Here is a 9,446-nt window from a genome sequence, read left to right as displayed (position 1 = left end):
GAAGGTCTTGCTGGTATACAATCTGTGCAAGTGCAAGGAGAAAAGGGACTGAGATTTAGGTCCAATGCACTCACAGATACGCAAGCACACACACATAAATACATACACACACATACCCAACGGTTTTGTAGTCCGCCGAACCATTGAGCCTGAACGAAATACAGCCAACAAACTCTCCCTCGTCTTCATTCTCCATCACTACCCCATTAAATAAATACCGAACCCTCTGCCCATTCTGAACAGTCCTTACTCCCATCCAGTCGTCCTCATCCCATCCTCATTCACTGACTTTGGGACCCTATGCCTTTACACATTGGCAATTTATATCATTCTGCCACTATAAATATCTCCATCATCCAGTGCATGGCTGGCACCCCACATCTCATCTGCAGCATATGTCGTGGAGAATCGTTTCAGAATATAACACTTACAAGAACCTGTGAATTCAATATAGGCTTTTAATACAAACACATCAGAAGCCTAGATGGTCTGCGGAACACACACTTTTCCAGAGCACTGGCTCTGTATTTATACGCACACAGCATATGAGTTCTTTCCTATGTTTATGAAGTTACTTCCCTCAGGTCATCTGCCACCATTATCTTTCAGTTCAGGCTTCCTATTTGTTCATTCCCAATAACGCCTGTATCCGCTCTTGATTAGATTACAATGGTGGCAGGACCCTTTCTTGTCCTAAGAATAATACACTGCTAAAAAAAATAAAGGGAACACTTAAACAACACAATGTAACTCCAAGTCAATCCCACTTCTGTGAAATCAAACTGTCCACTTAGGAAGCAACACTGATTGACAATAAATTTCACATGTTGTTGTGCAAATGGAATAGACAACAGGTGGAAATTATAGGCAATTAGCAAGACCCCCCCAATAAAGGAGTGGTTCTGCAGGTGGGGACCACAGACCACTTTTCAGTTCCTATGCTTCCTGGCTGATGTTTTGGTCACTTTTGAATGCTGGCGTTGCTTTCACTCTAGTGGTAGCATGAGACGGAGTCTACAATCCACACAAGTGGCTCAGGTAGTGCAGCTCATCCTGGATGGCACATCAATGCGAGCTGTGGCAAGAAGGTTTGCTATGTCTGTCAGCGTAGTGTCCAGAGCATGGAGGCGCTACCAGGAGACAGGCCAGTACATCAGGAGACGTGGAGGAGGCCGTAGGAGGGCAACAGCCCAGCAGCAGGACCGCTACCTCCGCCTTTGTGCAAGGAGGAGCAGGAGGAACACTGCCAGAGCCCTGCAAAATGACCTCCAGCAGGCCACAAATGAGCATGTGTCTGCTCAAACGGTCAGAAACAGACTCCATGAGGGTGGTATGAGGGCCCGACGTCCACAGGTGGTGGTTGTGCTTACAGCCCAACACCGTGCAGGACGTTTGGCAAATTCGCCACTGTCGCCCTGTGCTCTTCACAGATGAAAGCAGGTTCACACTGAGCACATGTGACAGTCTGGAGACACCATGGAGAACGTTCTGCCCGAGTGGCGCAGCGGTCAGTGCAAGAGGCGCCACTAGTAATGCACCGATATGACATTTTTGGCCGATACCGACATCCAATATTTTCCTTACCAAAAAAAATGATACCGATATTAAACATTTCTGGAATTATATTAAACATTTCTAACACAATAGATTTGAAGCGTGTTGCTCCAAGCCGCGCTCCGCGGTAATAACTATAAACAATAACTGATGGCCCACTATTGTGCCTAATCCTTATTGTGGCTAGCTTCACAACACATAACCGGGCCCGTTCGAGCCTCACTAGTAGATAAAGCAAGCTGGCTGCTTATAACCTTAGCTTTGGGCAACATGGTTAAGTAGCTGGCTAGCTATTTATTGTCATGAATTGAAGATCAATTTCAATAAGCGAACAACAAGTGGCTACCTACCTAATACGTACTCACAAGGATTCCTTAATCATTGCTAAGAATAATGAGAATGACTACAGTTTCGACTGGTCATTGTTTTCAGGCTGGTTGTATTGGTGCTAGCTAGGTACCAAGCTAAAGCTAGCTACCCCAGAAGTTGTGGTCAAACAAATAATGCTTTATTACTTTATTAATAACTTTAATGTGGAAAGACTGAAAACTAGTTGCATTTCATTTAATTTGACCTGTTTAAGTTTGACATTTATTTGGATATATCCATAAAAATTATGCCAGTTGATTCATAATTTCAACTGGCTAAGAAAAGCTGTCTGCCTGTCTGCCTGTCTACACTGCAGTAAAAGTGCACTAACTGCAGTCGACTCGGGTATTTTGGACGCTGCGCTCTAACGCTAATCTGTTTTACACTGCAAAAATACTGCGGTAAAAACAACTGTGTTATTTTGTATGCAGTATTTGCAGCATACTGCAATTATACTGCACTCTGACTGCAATATTTTGATGACTCATGATGACGACTGCTAGCTTGCTAGCTAAGATTTTGAAAGTATGTCAGTCCAATCAAAGCTACTGTAGATATAACATGATTTGAGGTCATTTTATCTGCGACCAATGACAATGAGCCTTCTTGGATAGGCACTTTGAAAGTAACTCTATTTTTGAGCTCTACCCTTAGATTTGGAGGTGACGTAGTGTCCCCACGAGTGACAGAACACTGAGCCAATCACGGCATAACTAACCCCTACGCTCTGTATTTTCCGCTGGCTGCCCCACCACCACAGAAATCACTGAAAGCACTGAAAGCACTTGGCTGAAATACATGCATTTTGGAGCTGCCTAAATCAAGAAAGCAGACAATGTTTGTATGCAACTTTACTAACTTAATGACATATATTTTTTAACATTGTTTTCAAACGGATATGTGACACGTATTAATGCCAAAATAACAAGCAGAACAGGCATTTATTTATTTATTTTTAGCTAAAAATGTGAGGCTCAAAATAGGTGGGTCTTGAGTCAGTTCACCTGTCCTAAAACACAATATTCTATAACTGCCTAGTTTTGTCTCGTCTCCTCTCTCCTTATGTCTGCTTCTGGATCGTTCCAGAGGGGCAAGTCCTGGAACAACTAATACCCCTACACTGTGGCGACCTGTCATTTAGGGCAGTTGGGGCAGAGCCCCTCCCTGTTTTGAGCCCCACATTTTTAGCAATGTTTACTTGGCATTAATACGTGTCACATATCAGTTTGCAAACAATGTTAAAAAAATAGATATATCATTGAGTTAATAAAGCCACATACAAACATTGTCTCTTTTTTGTTTTCTTGAGTAAGGCAGCTCCAAAATGTAGGTGTTTCAGCCTAACTCAGTGCTTTCTGTAGTGGTGGGGCGAGCCAGCAGAAAATATGGAGCGTTGCACCGTGATTGGCTCAGTGTTCTGTCACTCATGGGGACACCACATCACAGCCAAGTCTACGTGTAGAGCCTGAAAATTCTAGCCCATTGGGTGCTGCATAGAGTTACATTAGAAGTGTCCATCCAAGAAGCCTCAAGGTCATTGGCCACAGGTAAAATTACCTCAAATCATGTGATATCTACAGTAGCTTTGATTGGACTGACAAGTTGACAATCCACTGGCAAATCCAGTAGATTTAATCATTGTCATATGAAGAGAAATAATGAAGATAAATTATAGATCCAACGTTTTGGTGCTCATCGGCCACTGGGCATAACCATTACACAACAAGTTGGAAATCGCAAATTCAACAATGAGTGGTTTGGAAGGAATCAGTGGCAAACTGCAAGCATTGCCAAGCAATCATTATCCTTCTATTAAGTAGAGTGGCTTTGTGGTCTTAAATCTAAGATTAAGGGTTTCTTTTCCTAGTTTAAAATTATAAGCATTCAACATTGGCCATGCCGTCAATTAAGCAGGATTTGAACCGTGCTCAGAACAACTGTTGACTCCGAACTGCAAAATATGACTTTCGTGAGTTCAAAACAACTGGGAACTCGGGAAAAACTAGCTACTTACAGTGGGACAAAAAAGTATTTAGTCAGCCACCAATTGTGCAAGTTCTCCCACTTCAAAAGATGAGAGAGGCCTGTAATTTTCATCATAGGTACACTTCAACTATGACAGACAAAATGAGAAAAAAAATCCAGAAAATCACATTGTAGGATTTTCATTTAATTTATTTGCAAATGATGGTGGAAAATAAGTATTTGGTCAATAACAAAAGTTTATCTCAATACTCTGTTATATACCCTTTGTTGGCAATGACAGAGGTCAAACGTTTTCTGTAAGTCTTCACAAGGTTTTCACACACTGTTGCTGGTATTTTGGCCCATTCCTCCATGCAGTTCTCCTCTAGAACAGTGATGTTTAGGGGCTGTTGCTGGGCAACACAGACTTTCAACTCCCTCCAAAGATTTTCTATGGGGTTGAGATCTGGAGACTGGCTAGGCCATTCTAGGACCTTGAAATGCTTCTTACGAAGCCACTCCTTCGTTGCCTGGGCGGTGTGTTTGGGATCATTGTCATGCTGAAAGACCCAGCCACGTTTCATCTTCAATGCCCTTGCTGATGGAAGGAGGTTTTCACTCAAAATCTCATGATACATGGCCCCATTCATTCTTTCCTTTACATGGATCAGTCGTCCTGGTCCATTTGCAGAAAAACAGCCCCAAAGCATGATGTTTTCACCCCCATGCTTCACAGTAGGTATGGTGTTCTTTGGATCCAACTCAGCATTCTTTGTCCTCCAAACACGACGAGTTGAGTTTCTACCAAAAATATCTATTTTGGTTTCATCTGACCATATTACATTCTCCCAATCTTCTTCTGGATCATCCAAATGCTCTCTAGCAAACTTCAGACGGGCCTGGACATGTACTGGCTTAAGCAAGGGGTCACGTCTGGCACTGCAGGATTTGAGTCCCTGGCGGTGTAGTGTGTTACTGATGGTAGGCTTTGTTACCTTGGTCCCAGCTCTCTGCAGGTCATTCACTAGGTCCCCCCACGGGGTGAGATCTTGCGTGGAGCCCCAGATCCAGGGAGATTATCAGTGACCTTGTATGTCTTCCATTTCCTAATAATTGCTCCCACAGTTGATTTCTTCAAACCAAGCTGCTTACCTATTGCAGATTCAGTCTTCCCAGCCTGGTGCAGGTCTACAATTTTGTTTCTGCTGTCCTTTGACAGCTCTTTGGTCTTGGCCATAGTGGAGTTTGGAGTGTGACTGTTTGAGGTTGTGGACAGGTGTCTTTTATACTAATAACAAGTTCAAACAGGTGCCATTAATACTGGTAACGAGTGAAGGACAGAGGAGCCTCTTAAAGAAAAAGTTGCAGGTCTGTGAGAGCCAGAAAGCTTGCTTGTTTGTAGGTGACCAAATACTTATTTTCCACCATAATTTGCAAATAAATTCATTAAAAATCCTACAATGTGATTTTCTGGATTTTTTTTCTCTCATTTTGTCTGTCATAGTTGGAGTGTACCTATGCTGAAAATCACAGGCCTCTCTCATCTTTTTAAGTGGGACAACTTGCACTATTGGTGGCTGATTAACTTCTTGAAACTCCCCATCCCGGATCCGGGATCGTGACTAAAGCCTCAGGCTCATTAGCATAACGCAACGTTAACGATTTCTGAAAATCGCAAATAAAATTAAAATAATGCGTTTGCTCTCAAGCTTAGCCTTTTCTTAACAACACTGTCATCTCAGATTTTCAAAATATGCTTTTGAACCATAGAAATTGACTAATTTGTGTAAGAGTATGCAAAGCTAGCATAGCATTTTGTGTAGCATGTAGCACGCAACATTTTCACAAAAGCCAGATAACCAAATAAATAAAATCATTAACTTTGAAGAGCTTCGGATGTTTTCAATGAGGAGACTCTCAGTTACATAGCAAATGTGCAGTTTTTCAAAAAAATATTATTTGTGTAGGACAAAACGCTCCGTTTTGTTCACGTTTGGCTATGAAAAAACCCTGTATACAGTTATAGCCTGAAGCTCATTAGCATAATGTAACGTTAACGATTTCTGAAAATCGCAAATAAAATGAAAATAATGCATCTGCTCTCAAGCTTAGCCTTTTCTTAACAACACTGTCATCTCAGATTTTCAAAATATGCTTTTGAACCATAGAAATTGACTAATTTGTGTAAGAGTATGCAAAGCTAGCAATGCATTTTGAATAACATGTAGCACGCAACATTTTCACAAAAACCAGATAACCAAATAAATAAAATCATTTACCTTTGAAGAGCTTCTGATGTTTTCAATGAGGAGACTCTCAGTTACACACCAAATGCGCAGTGTTTCCTGAAAGCGTTTCCTGAAAGCGTCTGTGTGTAGGAGTTCCGTTTTCTACATTGCGCCTGGCTACTGAAACGAACCGAAAATGCAGTCACCTACAACGTAAAGCTTTTTCCGGATTAACTACATAATATCGACCGAAACATGGCAAACGTTGTTTGGAATCAGTCCTCAATGTGTTTTTTCACATATCTCTTCATTGACATGCAGTTCGTGGAAGCTTGCTTTACTCTCTGTATTGTTTGGAAAAATACTGGCAGGTGACTTTTGCGCACCAATTTCGGCGCAGGACACCGGGCGGACACGTGGTAAATGTGGTCTCTTATGGTCAATCTTCCAATGATCTGCCTACAAATACGTCACAATGCTGCAGACACCTTGGGGAAACGACAGAAAGGGCAGACTCATTCCTCTTGCGTTCACAGCCATATAAGGAGATCATGACAAACAGAGCCTCAAAAATCCTTGTCATTTCCTGGATGCCATCTCATCTTGGTTTTGCCTGAAGCTCACGTTAAAGGGCACGCACAGAGAAGATCTTTGTATTTCTGGACACGTCAGAGTGTTTTCTTTCGAACAGTAGCAATTATATGCATAGTCGAGCATCTTTTTGTGACAAAATATCTTGTTTAAAACGGGAACGTTTTTCATCCAAAAATGAAATTGCGCCCCTAGAGTTCAAAGAGGTTAAATACTTTTTTGCCCCACTGTATATGGCCCTTTATTTATCTTACGGTCCTGACTTGGTGTACAGGGAGAACACTGAAAGAACTGCACATGCTCTGAATTCTGTCGTTGTACATTTCAAAAGTGCTGAACAAATAGTTATATTGACTACGTCCATCTTAGCTCGCTCATTAATGTCTTAATTAAAATTACGGATTGTCTCTTCTCTGCTTGTCGTCCCCTTATGCCATAGTTTGTACATCTCAATTGTCAGTAGAAACCACATTTGTTTAGGCAAGTCAGCCATATCAGCTATATTTTTGTAAAAGGCAGTAAATGAGGCTGAATTAACTGTTTCACTGCCAGACAAGGCTCCGCTGATTGCCAGGTGTAGCAGTGGTAAGGTGTTGGGACTGCTGTTGGGACCGTTTCTTTTCACCGTTTGTCACCTTTATTGTGCAATTAATCTATTGTTTAGTGTTGTGTTGTGTAGTGGCTTCGCTGTTATGCATCCCACATTATTTGTTTTTGCCCCACCAAGATGTATATACTAAAATCGCCACTGCCCCTAAAGGTGTAGGCTACATGTAAACATTGCACAAACATCCCCCATCTTGAGTAGGAATACATTATCAACAAACAATTTATGGGTGTGTTCGTGTTACAAAATCAAAACATTTTCTGCTGTAAATATCATAGTGATGTGCTTATAAAGACAGTATTTCTACACTTAAACCTAGAAAATAAAAACAAGTTGTGTGTAGAGCACAAATTCAGCTGTCTTACTAAAACTCTGTGTGCAATGGACTCTGCAATAATACTGTTTAACATGCTTTTTGAATGACTACCTCATCTCTGTACACCACATATACAATTATATTTATACTTTATATTCTCAAGCCTGGTGGTGGCTGCATCATGTTATGGATGTGCTTGTCATCGGCAAGGGTTAGGGAGCAAAATCCTACAGGAAAACCTGGTTCAGTCTCCCAAACAGATATTGGGAGACCCTTCAGCAGGGCAATAACCTAATACACAAGCCCAAATGTACACTGGAGTTGCTTACCAAGACCACATTGAATGTTACTGAGTGGCCTAGTTAAAGTTTTACTTAAATCGGCATGAAAATCTATGGCAAGACTTGCTGTCGAGCAATGATGAACAACCAGTGGTGTAAAGTACTTAATAAAACATACTTGAAAGTACTACTTAAGTCGTTTTTGGGGGTATTTGTACTTTACTATTTTTATTTTTGCCAACTTTCACTTTTAATTCACTACATTCCTAAAGAAAATAATGTACTTTTTACTCCATACATTTTCCCTGACACCCAAAAGTACTCGTTACATATGACAGGAAAATGGTCCAATTCACACACTTATCTAGAGAACATCCCTGGTCATCCCTACTGCCTCTGATCTGGCAAACTCACTAAACACAAATGCTTAGTTTGTAATTTATGTCTGAGTGTTTGAGTGCGCCCCTGGCTATCCATCAGAAAATTGTGCCGTCTGGTTAGCTTAATATAAGGAATTTGTTAAGGTTTATACTTTTACTTTTGATACTTTTACACTTTTACTCAAGTAGTATTTTACTGGGTGTCTTTCACTTTTACTTGAGTCATTTTCTGTTAAGGTATCTTTACTTTTACTCAAGTATGACAGTTGAGTACTTTTTCCACCATTTGAACTGTCACGACTTCCGCCGAGGTCGGTCCCTCTCCTTGTTCGGGCGGCATTCGGCTTTCGAAGTCACCGGTCTTCTAGCCATTGCCGATCCACCTTTCATTTTCCATTTGTTTTGTCTTGTTTTCCCGCACAACTGGATTGTATTCCCTCATTACTCGTCTTGCATATAACCCTCGGTTTCCACCCCATGTCTGTGTGTGGGATTGTTATGTGTAAATGTATGTGTACTCCAGGATGGTTTGCAAAGGGTTATTGTAACCCGTGTGTGGTTAGTTTTCTGAGTGCTGTGTTTTGTTCGCCTCAATAAAGGGCTCTGTTTGCTATGCATTTCTGCTCTCCAGCACCTGACTTCCCTGCAGCCAGGTACGCACTCCTTCACCGAATTGCACACCCGAATTATGGAGTCAGCAGGAGCAGGTACCCCTGATAGCGGAGTCGAGGAGCGCGACCAGGAGCATGCGGCGATGCTTCACCATCTCGGCGCTGCCATGGACCGAGCCGTCCAGACGAAGGACCGCTGGGAGAGACAGGGAGTCATACGCATTCCCCCCGAATATTCCGATTTGGCTCTTGCCTTCTCCAAGAAGAAGGCGACTCAATTACCACCCCATCGTCGGGGGGATTGTGCGATAAACCTCCAGGTAGACGCTGCACTTCCTAGGAGTCACGTGTATCCCCTGTGACAGAATCCATACTGGATTCGAGGTGTCGGGCGAGGGTCCTTCAGTACCTCGTGGAGTGGAAGGGGTACGGTCCGGAGGAGAGATGCTGGGTGCCGGTGGAGAACGTGTTAGACCCGTCGATGCTGTGGGAGTTCCACTATCTCCATCTGGATCGCCCTCCAGGTCTTCCCCGAGGCTGGTGT

This window comes from Oncorhynchus masou, chromosome 29, assembly GCF_036934945.1.
Source record: "Oncorhynchus masou masou isolate Uvic2021 chromosome 29, UVic_Omas_1.1, whole genome shotgun sequence".
NCBI lineage: Eukaryota > Metazoa > Chordata > Actinopteri > Salmoniformes > Salmonidae > Oncorhynchus > Oncorhynchus masou.
This window is presented reverse-complemented; position numbering follows the sequence as displayed.